This window comes from Gossypium hirsutum, chromosome A06 (assembly GCF_007990345.1).
Source record: "Gossypium hirsutum isolate 1008001.06 chromosome A06, Gossypium_hirsutum_v2.1, whole genome shotgun sequence".
Lineage (NCBI taxonomy): Eukaryota > Viridiplantae > Streptophyta > Magnoliopsida > Malvales > Malvaceae > Gossypium > Gossypium hirsutum.
Genome location: NC_053429.1, coordinates 25204976 through 25219991, shown reverse-complemented (window position 1 = coordinate 25219991; position 15016 = coordinate 25204976). Strand labels below are relative to the sequence as shown.

The window sequence follows — 15016 nt, the reverse complement described above, 5'->3', positions numbered from 1 at the left end:
GCTTCGATCCTGCCAAAGGGACACGGCCATGTGACACGCCCGTATGAGGAATTCCAGGCCATGTTGATTTCCCATGTGGGTCTATTTTCTCCATTTTCGGCCCGTTTCTAGTTCTTTTTACTCTTCTTTGCTCACCTAAGTATAAAACATGAAATTAAAGGATTAAGAGCATCGAATTCACCAAATCTAAGAAGAAACCATCCATAAATGTGCTGAGCATGGGGTAAAAATATGTATAAATTACGGTTTATCAAGGCCCAATGTGATTCAAAACATGGTTCAGAATTTTGGATTGATGCTGATGATTGTTTAAGATTCAGAGGCTGAATATGTGTTTCGAGAAACTCAAAGTTAATTTAAATAATTTTGAATGAAGCACAAAGTAGTTGTTTGTCAATTCATCCAGGAAGCACAAAAATGTCTAATGATCTGAAACAGCTTTACTGGTGGCTTGGTATGAAGCGTGATATCTCTAAATTTGTTTCAAAGTGATTCATTTGTCAACAAGTCAAAGCTAAGCATCAGGTACCGTCTGGGTTACTGCAGTCGATTATGATTCCCGAGTGGAAATGGGATAGAATTACAATGGATTTTGAATCAGGTTTTCCTTTGTCACCGAGTAAGAAAGATGAGATTTGGGTAGTTGTTGATAGAGTAACTAAATCGGCTCATTTCATTCCGGTTCACACGGATTATTCACTTGATAAACTTGCTGAGTTGTACATTTATCAGGTTGAGAGATTAGATGGAGTACCTATTTCTATTGTTTTAGATAGAGATCCAAGATTCACATTGCATTTTTGGAAGAAATTTTAGAATACACTAGGTAAAAAATTACACTTTAGTACTGCTTATCATCTGCAAACAGATGGTCAATCTGAGCGGATTATTTAGATTCTCGAGGATATGTTCAGATGTTGCATTCTTGAGTTTGAAGGTACTTGGGAACGATACTTGCCATTGATTGAATTTGCATATAATTATATCTTTCAATCGAGTTTAAAAATGGCACTTTACGAAGCTTTGTACGGTCGCCAATGCCAAACACCTTTGTATTGGACTGAGCTCAGTGAGAATAAGATTCATAGGGTCGATTTGATTAAAGAGATTGAACAAAAAGTGAAAGTGATTCGTGATAGTCTAAAAGCAGCGTCAGATCATTAGAAATCATATGCGAACCTGAAACAGAAAGATATTGAGTTTTTGATCGGGGATAAAGTGTTTTTGAAAGTCTCTCCCTGGAAGAAAATACTTAGATTTGGCGAAAAAGGCAAACTAATTCCGAGATCCATTAGACCATATGAAATTATTGAGCGTATTGGGCCGGTTGCTTATAGATTATTGTTGCCACCAGAATTAGAAAAGATTCATAATTTATTTCATGTATCAATGCTTCGATGATATCGATCTGATACCTCGAATGTGATTCCCCATCTGAGATTGAGATTCAATCCGATATGACATATGAAGAAGAACCGATTCGGATTTTGGATCGCGAGGTTAAAGAATTGAGAAGTAAGAAAATTTCATTTGTAAAAGTCTTATGGCATAAAAATGGGATTGAAGAAGCTACATGGGAGCCTGAGGATGCAATGAGAGAACAATACCCAAACCTTTTCACTGGTAAGATTTTTGGGGAGAAAATCCCTAAGAGGGAAAAGTTGTAACAGCCCGATTTTAGTTGAATCAGAGCAATGGTTTTGAAACAACAAATCCAAAGTCGTAAAATTATTTTAATATTATTTTTGGTGTTTTACAGTATGTGAATTAATTTGTGTGAAAGTTTTGTGTGAAAATTTTATTGTTTGTGTGCTCAGTTTGATAAAAGGACTTAATCGCGTAAAATGCAAAAGTGACTTGCTATTTGTTCAAGTGCTATATTGTTGTGGCTTTTATAATGTGGGGTCCTTATGTTGATATTTGACCATGGAATATTAGCATGGACGATTATGGACATGAGTTATAATGTTTTCATATTATTTTATAAAGGTTAAAATAGTAATTTATGTGTTATAATGTAATTAAATAAAATAAAAATAAAACCATGCATGTTTGTTCATCTTTTGGCCAATACATGAGAAAGAAAAAGAGTTCTTGAGCTTTTGTGTATTCGACACCCATTTTTCTTGATTGAGGTATGTAATTTGCTCGGTTTTTGATAATTTTTACGTTTTTTAGATCGTTGCTTTGAATACTAGCCAGCCCATTCTAGAATTTTTGAATTGGTTGTGGATTTTATGAGATTCCATTGTTGGTAGCTTGAGATTTTTGTGGTTTGATGATGAAAAATAAATCTTTGTTGATAGATTATTCTGTTTAATTAAGTGATTTTTGATAAAAATGTGTATTAAGGATTAAATTGTGAAATTTTTAAATTGAGGGGACAAAATGTGAAATAAATGAAAGCTATGAGCTTATATGAAATAAAGGAATATTCGACCAAGCATGTGTATAAGGAAATTATGTATACTTTTTGTTTTTGAAATAAAGACTAAAATGTTAAAGTGTGAAAATATAAGGGCCAAAGTATAAAAAGGCCTAATTATGTATTTGTGGATTGAATTGATTAAATGTGTGATTAAATTAGTGAAATCTGAATTTATATAAATCAAGAATGAAAGAAAACAGAATTAGATTAGGGGATCGAAAGTGGTCGAATATTCGTTCTAGTCCGTTCGTGTCCGTACGAGGTAAGTTCATAAGTAAATAAATGTTGTTAAATTCGAATGTATTGTATTATATGTGTCGAATTGAATTGTAAATAAATATATGTATGTGCCAAATTGAATTAAGTTTTGGAAAACTTGTTACGAGCTTGAATTCATTGATTACGACGTCTGAAAGCCTCGTACAAACCATAGGAATAGTATATGATACGTATGTCATGACATTAGGACTTCCGAAGTGTGATTCGTGTAAGACCATGTCTGGGACATTGGCATGGAAGTGAGAAAACACGTAAGACCCTGTCTGGTACATTGGCATTGATATGTGATAGCATGTAAGACCATATCTGGGATATAGCATAGTACGAGCTTATATGATTTTCGTGTATCCTTGTCAATTCCGAATGGTTCAACAGGCAATGCCGAGTCAAGATCGAATGTGAAATCGAGCTAAATGGTTTAGGTACATGGGAAATTAAATGTTCATGAAAGTAAGGTAAGTGTAGTACTTGAGGTGATAATATGAATTATGTATGATAAAAAGGTGATTATATATATGTATATGAGATTGATCATATTCGGCCAAGTTGAATTTATAATGCAAATGTTCTTTTCATGATTTATTTGCTTATGGCTTACTAAGCTTTCCAAGCTTACTTTGTGTGTTCATTCAGTGTTTTATAGACTTTGGAAGTTAGTTACAAGCTCGGGGATCGTCAAGGATCATCATCACGCTATCGACTATCATTTGGTACTTTTGAAGTTTGAAAGTTTGACCATATGGCATATATAGGTGTAACACCCCAAACCCGGCCCGGACGTTATGGCCGGATCTGGCGTGTCACATTGAAGTGTTTTAGCGAAAGCCTTGTTTTCTTTGAAAACCCTTCTTTGAAAAAAAATATGAAACCTTAATAAACTTATTAAACTCTCTTTTCAATCACAAAAACCTGTTTATAACATATGATTTTATGAAACCTATGAAAACCTGTCATTTTGAAAATTAGTTGTAGAAAATAGTATATAAAAAACTAAGGTTTAGAAAATCCATGTTCAACTTCTCATAATTACAACACATAAAATAATAATCCAAATAATAACAAAAGGGAAGCCTTATTACATTCCAGTCTGAAAAGTACTTAATAAATTAAAGAACTTATATGCTTTTAAAAAAGAAACAAGTCCAAGTTGTCTTGCTAACTAGTCACCTAGAGTCCCTCCAAACATCGAACCTTCTACTGAGCATCTCCTAAAAATAAAATAAAAGAGGGGGTGAGTTTTCGGAAACTTAGTGTGTACAACCCTCGACGAGTAACAATTATTCAATATTCACCATACATCAAACATGCAATGCAATGCAGTGCAATTCCATCCCAATAATCCATCCGCTACGCACCAGCTCCATCCCTCGATACACATCATGTGAGGATATAAATATCGACCCACCCAACCAATACACATCCATGGTAGCTCAGTTGTGGAACTACCTTAATTTATACATTGGGCTTAAAAGTCGTCGATGGATCCACGATTGTCAAACAACCATGGGATCCTCATATACTTCCTCTGTTCCATATTTCCAAACCCATATGCCACTTAAGCAAAATATTATATGTATGCAGTAGATATGCGTGTCACATCCGTAAAACTTACATTGAACACCTAGGGTATTTTGGTCATTTTTGCCCTTACTGGCATTTCGGTAATTTTCTCTTTAATACGATTTCCACTTACCTCAGCCTGTTAACAAATCCCGTGAGCTAAGATGAATGAATACTATGCACCAGGTAGGATTCTAGAGAGTAGGAGGTGAGTCATTAAGACCGCTTAAGTACCAAGCTCTCCCTATATCCAATCCTAGACATGTGTATACCCATTGCCACACCTTAACCTTATGACTTGTCCATGATCGCAATATATTAATTAAGTTTTATGTCGTTATCATATACTAGGCCCAAAACCCCTACATACATGCATATGGCCCACTTGGCCCATCTCATTCATATGGCCCATCAGGCCCAATTCACATTCATATGGCCCATCAGGCCCAATTCATATTCATATGGGCCATTAGGCCCAAATCACATTTATATAGCCCGTTAGGCCCAAATCAACTTATATTCATGCTCACACACAAATTTTTTATCACATAGCATCAATTATCAAATTTTACCTATTATGGGCCCAACAGCCCATCGGGCCCATTAAGCCTATTCTAGCCTGGTTGGCCAGATCACAGCCCAAGTTCATGGAATTTCCCATGGGCCTCAAACAACCTATCAGTTTCCTCCTCACGAGTGTTCACGCACTCGCAAGACTACCGCAGCCAAACTTTCGGCTTTTCGGCATTTTGGCTTTTCGGCTTTTGCCGATCTACTTGTGTGTGCAGTGTATGTACAAACTTGGTAAGCAAGCATACTGCAATTCCCTTAGTCACCAACCTACAAACAATATCACCCTTCCATTAATCGTATGCTTAATATGTTTTTTACCCAAAAAAACTGAAACCTCACCTAAACCTTACCTTGAACACCAATCCCTAATAGCTTTACCTTGATCACCTACTCCTTAGATCTTCATTAATCTTACTCATTAAAACCAAATACTAGGGGACTAGCATCCAACATAATTCACCCCCTTATCTCACGTAAGATCATTTGGCCAACCTTAGTCAATAAGAGAGGAATACTTACCAAAACCGCAAAACACCTAAGGAGTAATTCGACAGAGAGTTAAAACCCGAGATCCGATACAAATTCCCTACCAAAGTTGATTAGGAAGAGTGAGGGAAAGAACAACGTAATAGATTCTTAGCAAAACCGATTATGAGAACAACGCAGTTACACCAGGCTTGACCGATTAGAAACGGCACTGGCGGCACCAAGAGTATTTGGCCTAGAAAGTTTCTGCCCTTGCGATTTGTATGGCAAAAGAGAGTTATTTGGCTTCAAGAAAGAAGAAGTCGACTAGAATAAAAAAAATGAATCAAAAACCTGACTAGAAGAAGAATAGAAAATCGGAACAAGAAGAGAAAGAAAGAAGCAAGGGTTTTCGGCTTTTTGGATCTTGAAGAGAAAAGGGTTTCAAGTAATAGTGTTACAAAGATTTTGGCATTAGCCTGGAACCCTTGTATTCCGCACCTATTTATAGCCCCTATAGCCACATTCCTCATGGCTAAATTCCCATTTCGACTCCATCACTTTCCCCTTCTCATCTCCTCGTTTTTCTCCCTGATAACTCCCCAATCTATTTCCTAAATTTTCTCTTCCGAACACTCCCCTTAGAGTCCATCTTCACGCCACTTCGAACCTTCTAGAAGGCCAAAATTAAATTCTAAAAATACTAAGCTAGGATTCGAACCTCGGATCTCTTTGCTATCTACTAACGCCACCTCCCTACACCCTAAGTGGCGTCAGTTAGCCACTCCTTTACAAGGCTTTTTGATGCCATTTTCCCCTATCTTTATTTAAAAGCCCAAGTACTCCCAACTTTGATTCCTTTAATAATTAAATTAAAATTCCTCCACCACAAAACTCAAACCCAGAATTTCTCCAACATACCTCGACACTTCAAATTCCTTAAACCCTTAAAGCCAACATGTCATTTGTCATTTTCTTACTCACTTAAAAATTTTATGAGACCTAAAGCCCATTTCATCTAGGCCCAAAATTGGGCCGTTACAATAGGCTAGTTTAAATATGTTTGGTTTCGAATTTGTATATTTATGTAGCCATGAAAAAATGGCTTGATTACAATATTAAGGCTTGTGTGTATGTGGTTGTGACTTATAATTATTTTGGAGGTATGTTTCATGGTTTATATGCTTGAAGTGTTTGGTTTTATGATTCGGCAATGAGTAATAAAAAGTATGATGAACAATCGACCAAGAAATTAGCCCATTTGGAAATGTGTTTTATGGTATAATTTGTGTGATAGATGGATGTGTCTTTGAATTGTGGTGCATGTATCTATAAGCTATGTGATGAATTTGCTCTAAATTGTGAAATTGGTATTTGGTGTGGTTTATTATTGACTTATTTTGGATGTACAATTTTTCTAGTGCATTGGCCTGAAGGTGATAAATGAGGTGTATGCATTTTCGGTCTTATAGGTAGTATATTTTGGAAGTATGATATGTGGTTACTTTGTGTGTTATATGATGCCATGATTCGGCATGTGAAAAATTGTAATTTATACATATTTTTATCCCATGCTTAGCACATTTTTGGAAGAATTATCCTTAGATTTGGTGAATTTGATGCTCCTAATCCCTTAATTTCATGTTTTATACTTAGGTGAGCATAGAAGAGTGAAAAGAGCAAAATTGGGCCAAAATGGAGAAAATGGGCCAACATGAGAAATCAACACAGCTTGGACTTCCTCACACGGGTAATTCACATGCCCGTGTCTATTTAACAGATTGCAACATGGCCTAAGCAACCTCACACGGGCGTGTCACACGGGCATGTCCTTGTCAAGCCCAAGTCTAGTCCTATTCAGAAAAGGCCACTCTTGAGGGTTTAGAAGCAATATAAAGCCTATATAAACACCCCAAGAGGTACCTGAAAGACACACACGGAGTAGGAGGCAGGGAATTACTTGAAAAAAGCCGATTGATCCATCCTAGCAGCCGGATTATCCTTCAAGACTAAAGATGTCCCTTCAATTTCCTTAAGAAGTTTTTGGTTTTCTTTATGTTTTGTTATCATTATTCTTCTAAGTTGTTTTATTTTACACTTATGAACTAAATCCCTTAAATACCTAAGGGGAATGAAACCTAAAATGGATCTTGTTATTATTTTCTGAATTATATGATAAATATTTGATTTGTTCTTAATTATGTGTTCTTAATTTTTGTTTTAATATTCCAGGATATTGATTCAAGTATTGATGTGTTTATTCAGAGGAGCAAAAGTTCATGTCTAAGAGTAGATCTAGCATAATTGAGCGGAGTTGATTACACGCCTAGAGATTGGGTGACATAATTTTGCCAGATTAGGGTGAAACCTAATAAGGGAATCCATAAATCGAGTTAATGCAACACTAGGGGTTTTAATTAGAAAGAGATTTCAATTAATCAACCTAGGGTTAGACATTGTTAGTCTCGAGAGAGATAATAATATAAATTAGGGATTTCTATAGATCAAGTCAAATGATTAAATCGTCTAATTCAGAGTCAATAACAAGTGAAGTCTAGGTGGATTTTTCCTTAGGTATTGTCTAAATCATTCAGTTTTCCCAAAAGTTATTTCCCCAATTCACTTTTTGTGCATTCTTAGTTTAGTAATTAGTTTAGATAAAACAAATCCCTTTTATTTTTAGGCTAGATAATAAAAAGAAAGTTAATACTAGTACTTTTAGTTCCTTTGGGTTTGACATTCCAGTCTTGCCATAAGCTATACTATTGTTCTATAGGTGTGCTTGCCTTTGTCATGATAATAGTTAGTTTTTAAGAACAATCATTCATAAATTATAAAACTTATCGTGATTTGTTCACATCAAGTTTTTGGCTCTGTTTCCGGGGAACTAAGATATTAGGAACACTTAATTTTTATTACTTTAGCCATTTATTTTATTGCAATTTAAATTTTATTTTGATTTTTGTCACTAAATTTTGTTTTTCCTTTTGGTAGGTTTTTATAGTTTATGACTAGAAGAATCCCATCGGCACCATTACTTTTTGATAGTGAGATCTATCGTACAGCTCGCAAAAACTAAAGGGAAATAAGGCGAAGCCTAAGATACACAGAGGAAGAGCAAGAGGACGACATTTCCACCACAACCGAGGAGATGGCTGAAAATCAAGAAAATCCGCTACCTCCTGTTGTTGCTGTTGATCCAGTAAATCAGAATCCTGCACCTTGCACTATGTATGATTATGCTAAACCTACTTTAACAAGAGCCGAATCGAGTATAGTTAGACCCGCTATTGCTGCAAATAATTTTGAACTGAAACCTAACATGATTCAAATGATACAACAGTTTGTTCAGTTTGATGGTTTGCAGGATGAGGATCCAAACACCCATTTGGCGAATTTCTTGGAACTCTACGACACATTTAAAATCAATAGTGTTTCTGATAATGCCATTCGCCTTCGTTTATTTCCCTTTTCATTAAGGAATAAGGCTAAATAGTGGTTGAACTCGTTACCACGAGGGTCAATCACTACTTGGGAACAAATGACCGAAAAATTCTTATTTAAATATTTTTTGCCGGCTTAAACTGCTAAGTTGAGGAATGATATCTCTTCTTTTGTGCAGATGGATCTAGAAACACTCTATGATGCATGGGAGAGATACAAGAATCTATTGAGAAGGTGCCCTCACCATAGGTTACCTTTATGGTTGTAGGTTCAAATGTTTTACAATGGTGTGAACCCCTCAACAAGGCAACTTATCGACGCAGCCACCGGTGGAACACTGAATAACAAAACACCTGAAGTGGCTTACAAATTTATTGAAGAGATGTCACTGAATAACTATCAGTGGCAAGTCATGAGAGCAGAGCCGACAAAAGCAGCCGGTGCTTTCAACCTCGACGCAGTTACTATGCTATCTAACCAGGTAGAACTTTTAAATAAAAAGATTGACGGTTTATATGGTTCTAATCAAGTACATCTAGTGATGAGATATGATTCAAATGGAGGAGGAGTACACACAGAATATCAATCCTTCAACCCCAACAACGAGGAGGAACAAGTTCAATATATTGGTAACAATAATTCTAGACCTCAAAATAACCCATACAGTAATACTTATAATGCAGGTTGGAGGAACCATCCCAACTTCTCATGGGGTAGTCAAGGGAATCAAAGGCCACAACATCCTCCGGGTTTTCAACAACCATCTTACCAACAGCAAAAGAAGCTGAACCTTGAGGAGATGCTAACAAAGTTTATCTCGGTGTCAGAAACTCACTTTCAGAATATGGAAACAACACTTAAGAATCAACAAGCATTGATCCAAGGGCTTGAAACTCAGATAAGACAGCTTGCTAAACTAATTTCTGAATGACAACAAGGTAGCCTGCCGAGTAACATTAAATCTAACCCAAGGGAACAACTCAATGTGATTACCATTCAAGATGAGGAAGGGTTAGTTGAACCTGAACCAGAACTAAGGTAAGGAATTGTGGTAAGTAAAAGTAAAGGTGAGGTAGTCCACAGTGAGCAAAAATCAGTAAGTAAAGAGTACAAACCACGGGTGCCATACCCCAATGCGACAAGGAAAGACCACACAGATGAACAATTTGGTAAATTCCTTAAATTATTAAAGAAATTACATATTAACTTACTGTTTATTGAAGCTCTTTCGCAGATGCCAAACGCAATTAAATTTTTAAAGGAGTTTTTAGCAAATAAACAGAAGTTGGATGAGGTGTCGCATGTGGAGTTGAATGTAGTTTGCTCAGCCATTCTACAGAATAAGCTTGCCAACAAATTGAAAGATCCAGGGAGTTTTACGATTCCTTGTTTAATTGGTAGCTTAGATGTTAATAATGCATTGGCTAATTTAGGGGCTAGTATTAATGTCATGGCCTATAAAATATTTAAACAACTAGGTCTTGGGAAACCCAAACAAACTAGGATGAGCATTCAGTTAGCCGATAAAACCATTAGATTTCCTAGGGGTATCATTGAAGATGTACTTGTGAAAATCGATAAATTTATATTCCCAATTGATTTTGTTATTCTAGACATGGAAGATGTAACACCCCGTAGCCGAGACCGTTCCCGGAGTCAAACACGAGGTGCTAACAGACATAATTCATTTATTTTCACAGTCCATTTTAAAAATTTCCAGACAAGCTGGCTAACTGCGTCACTGTCACCTTAAAAATCATATCTTGAGTTAAAAAACTCAAAAACAAGTTTCGTAAATTTTTCCTGAAACTAGACTCATATATCCATCTACAAATGTTTTTCTAGAATTTTTGGTCGAGCAAATTAGTACAGTTTATTAGTTAAATTCTCCCCTGTTTTAGGGTTTGACTACTCTGACCTTCATGCGTTACGACTTAGATATCTCCTTGTACAGGGCTTCAATACTTATGCCGTTTGTTTCTAAAGAAACTAGACTCGAAAAGGAATCTGTAAATATATAGAATGACTTCTAATTATCTCTAGTTAATTTATAGTGAATTTCAAAAGTCGGAATAGGGAATCCAAAAATCACTTTGGCCCTGTTTCACAAAAACTTAAACATCTCATAAAATATGGCTCATATGATCGTTTCGTTACTTTCATATGAAAATAGATTCATCAAGGTTCGATTAAATAGTTTATTCACTATTTAATTCCATTGCTACTATTTTTAGTGATTTTTCAAATCCACACCACTGCTGCTGTCAGCATCTGTTTTTAAGGTAAACTTTACCTATTCCATGGTTTTCCATGAATAAACTAGAATTTGTCATACATAGCACCAAAATGATCACGATTAACCATTCCAATGGCTAATTGTTACCAAACATTTCCATACCTCTCAATGAACAACATACAAAACGATTATAATGCTATGCTCAAAGTATATATAAGCCATTTTCGCATGGCTATCCAAATTTATACAATACCAAAAGGTACATGACCAACATCAAAAGGGTAGTCCTATACATGCCATTTTCAGAATTCAACCAAAAGTGTACCAAAAGGGCTTTGATAGTGTGGACGACTTCGACTACGATAATCCCGAGTCTGATAGCTGGCGAACCAAAATCTATAAAACAGAGATTCAGAGAACGGAGTAAGCATTTAATGCTTAGTAAGTTTCGAGCAACGAAATTAGGCACAACTGAAGTATAGCATTCATATAACTAAACGGATAATTTCATATACACATATTCTCAAAAAAAATCAGTCCTACTTCACATTTCCAACCCTTATATTCACACATAAGGGATCAACCTAACTAAAGGCCGGAAGCTCATTAATTGACTGAGGGAATAATATTTAAATGGAATCAACTACTCCAATGCATATACGAAACGTACCTCATCGTTGGGATTTTACGAGCGTATTAATTGAAATTATTACAGCAAGATCACTCATTCCCAAACCAAGTACCTTCGAAATTTAGCCGGATATAGCTACTTGCTCAAATGCCTTTGGGACATAGCCCGGTTATAGTAACTCGCACAAATGCCTTCGGGACTTAGCCCGGTTATAGTGACTCGCACAAATGCCTTCGGGACTTAGCCCAGATATAGTAACTCGGACAAATGCCTTCGGGACTTAGCCCAGATATAGTAACTCACACAAAAGCCTTCGGGTTTAGCCCGGAATTAGTCACTAGCACAAATGCCTTCGGGACTTAGCCCGGTTATCATCCAAAGATTCATGCACATATCAATAAATCATGACACAACTAATTTCATTTTCACAATTAGAGTTCAAACACAAGTCACGTATTAAGCATTCCCATTTCGGCTCACTAGCCACATACAAACAGCATGGTTTAGCTTGCTTTATAACACGATCTCTATGCACATACATTATGACTTAATCAAATCATAAACTAAGTCTCATTACTCGAAAACTTACCTCGGATGTGGTTGAACGTTTTCGGCGGCTATTCGATAACTTTTTCCTTTCCCTAATCCAACTGTGGTCCTCTAAGCTCTTGAGCTAATTCAAACAAATTTAACTTATTAAAGTCTCATTATGCTAGCTTATGGTCGAATATGACAAGGAGCTTGATAGGTCATATGGCCACCTTTTAGCTCAAATACACAATGGTCATGCGCATTTTTAATCACATTAAGCAATTTAGTACAATTAATCAAATATTTCCTCATGTGCACCTTTATGACCAAATACACACATCATTAACCTAATATCAATTAACTAAGCACTTAACAAATTCTCCTTGAGCCGATTGTCTAAGTCAAGATAGGATCATCATTATGCTTACCTATAGCCGAATGTACAACATCAATCTATGCATTCATTCGTGTGGCCGAACATGCATGTCTATGTTGAGGCCGATTGCATACTTAATACATTCTACAAGTATGGTCACTTGTATTGACCAAATACCATTTTGTTTCAAGTTCAAAACTTGGCTAATACACATATATGCACTATTAAAACATCCTCTCCATTCCATCAATTCAACACATGCATTACTCATTAATATACAAAATTATATTCGGCCTTGGCACACCTCTTGCTGGCCGAATTTTTTTCTCCATCTAGCAACATTTTATGTACTATGCCGAAACAAAAAGATCAAACACCTAGCTTAATCATTTCCAAAACACTTAACCGGCCTTTGACCAAGACTTTAAACAAAGTCTATGTTCGGCTATCACACATATGGGCATTATTAGTTCAAAGTTTTAACAAGATTAATTTCTTTGATCTTAACCTAAATGACAACCCCCATTGTTCATCTAGATTTAGCATGAAACAAACACCAACCAAGAAAACAACACCCATGGCCGAGTATCATCTTCATCACATAGCAAGATTTAAACCATGGGCTAGGTAGGACTCAAACTAACATAAAAAATATGCATGAATCTCATGGAACAACATCAAACTTACCTTGACCTAGCTACAAGCATGGCCGAATCTCTTCAACATTTCCTCCTTTCTTTCCTTTTGAATTTCGGCCAAGAAGAATGAAAAAGGATGGACATTTTTTTTTCTTTGTTTTCATCATTTTCCTTTTTCCATTTCTTTATTACTAGCCTTTTACTTTATTGTTTCCTACATACCACATTAGCACAGCATGCTTAAAATATGCTAGGCCCCATAGCATGGCCGGCCACTAGCTCAAATATTGGGCAATTTGACATGCAAACCCACCATTTCTATAACATGCATTAATAGGCCACTTTACATTTGCCTAGCACATTTTTAAATTTTCTCACATAAGTCCTATTTACTAAAATTCACCTACAATTAAACAAAATTAAAATATAAAATTTTCACACATGCATATATACATATAATAAGCATCAAACATGACAGCTAATTATTTTTATGACTCAGTTTTGTGGCCCCGAAACCACTTCCCGACTAGGGTCACATTAGGGCTGTCACAGTGCGCGTATAGCGTAAGCTCTAGCAGGAGCACGAGCCTCAGATTTGATTGTAGCATCTTTAGATCCTCTCTGACTGCCACTAGCATTGCCCGTATTCCTAGATGGTCTACCCCGAGTAGTAGTAGCACCAGGTTTCCCACTCTGATTTACATTCTGTTCAGACAATCTCGGGCAATCTTTAATAAAGTGGTCAGCTGATCTGCACTTGTAACAGGAGCGGTCATGGAATCTACAACTCCCCGAATGCCATTTACCACAGTACTGACACTCCATTCTGTCTCGACGATCATTTCCAACACTGGCGACCGAAGTGACTCGTGCACTCATAGGGGGTCGATCACGATCTCGTCTAGAAAAACCCGAAGTGTCTCTAGATCGGCCTAAATCATCTCTAAATTTCTTCGATGACTGTTGACAGGGCCTCCCCGAAGACCTCTTACGAAACTCCTTTGCTCCCATATAAGCTTTTCTTTTCTCCATACTAAGTTCCTCGGCTTTGCAAGCTCGCTCGACAAGTACCACAAATTCTCGGATTTCCAAAATGCCAACATACAGCTTTATATCATCATTCAGTCCATCCTCGAAACGTTTACACATCACGGCTTCTGAAGAAATGCATTCTCGAGCGTACCGGCTAAGCCTTACAAACTTTCGTTCATAATCAGTAACCGACATGGAACCTTGTTTAAGTTCCAGAAATTCCTTCCATTTTTGATCCATAAATCTCTGACTGATATACTTTTTCCGAAACTCGGTTTGGAAAAACTCCCAAGTTACTTGCTCTCTGGGCACAACAGAAGTCAACATATTCCACCAATAGTAGGCAGAATCACATAGCAAGGAGATAGTACACTTTAGGCACTCATCGGGTGTGCAAGATAGCTCATTGAGTACCCGAATAGTGTTGTCCAACCAGAATTCAGCTTGCTCGGCATCATCGCTGTCCGTAGCTTTAAATTCAGTAGCCCCGTGTTTTCAGATTCTGTCAACTGGGGGCTTATTTGACCTTATTTGGTCAGTTGCCGGAGGTATTGTAGGTGCGGGGGTGGTATTAGTCGGGAATGGAGGTTGTGGAACAGCCATATTAGTTCGAATGTATTGGTTGAACCAATCATTCATCACGCTATAAAAAGCTTGTCTAGCTTTATCATTCGGATTACTAGCAATAGGTTGAGAGTCCGCCGGCGCTGTCCCTTGTGCGGGAGCAGGCGCTACACTCTCAAGATCATCAGCTACCGCTCGGTTGGGATCGGGATCCATTACTATAAATAAACACATTTTCAATTGTCAGAAATCACCACAC

The 15016-nt window shown here is 36.8% G+C and overlaps 1 non-coding gene across 1 annotated transcript; it reads right to left on the bottom strand.

Moving 5' to 3' along the window:
* Positions 1 to 8894: 8894 nt before the first annotated feature.
* LOC121231397 (small nucleolar RNA R71) lies at positions 8895 to 9001 on the bottom strand. Its single transcript, XR_005929455.1, has one exon. It is a non-coding gene; the product is annotated as a small nucleolar RNA R71 (small nucleolar RNA).
* Between the last annotated feature and the right edge of the window lie 6015 nt (positions 9002 to 15016).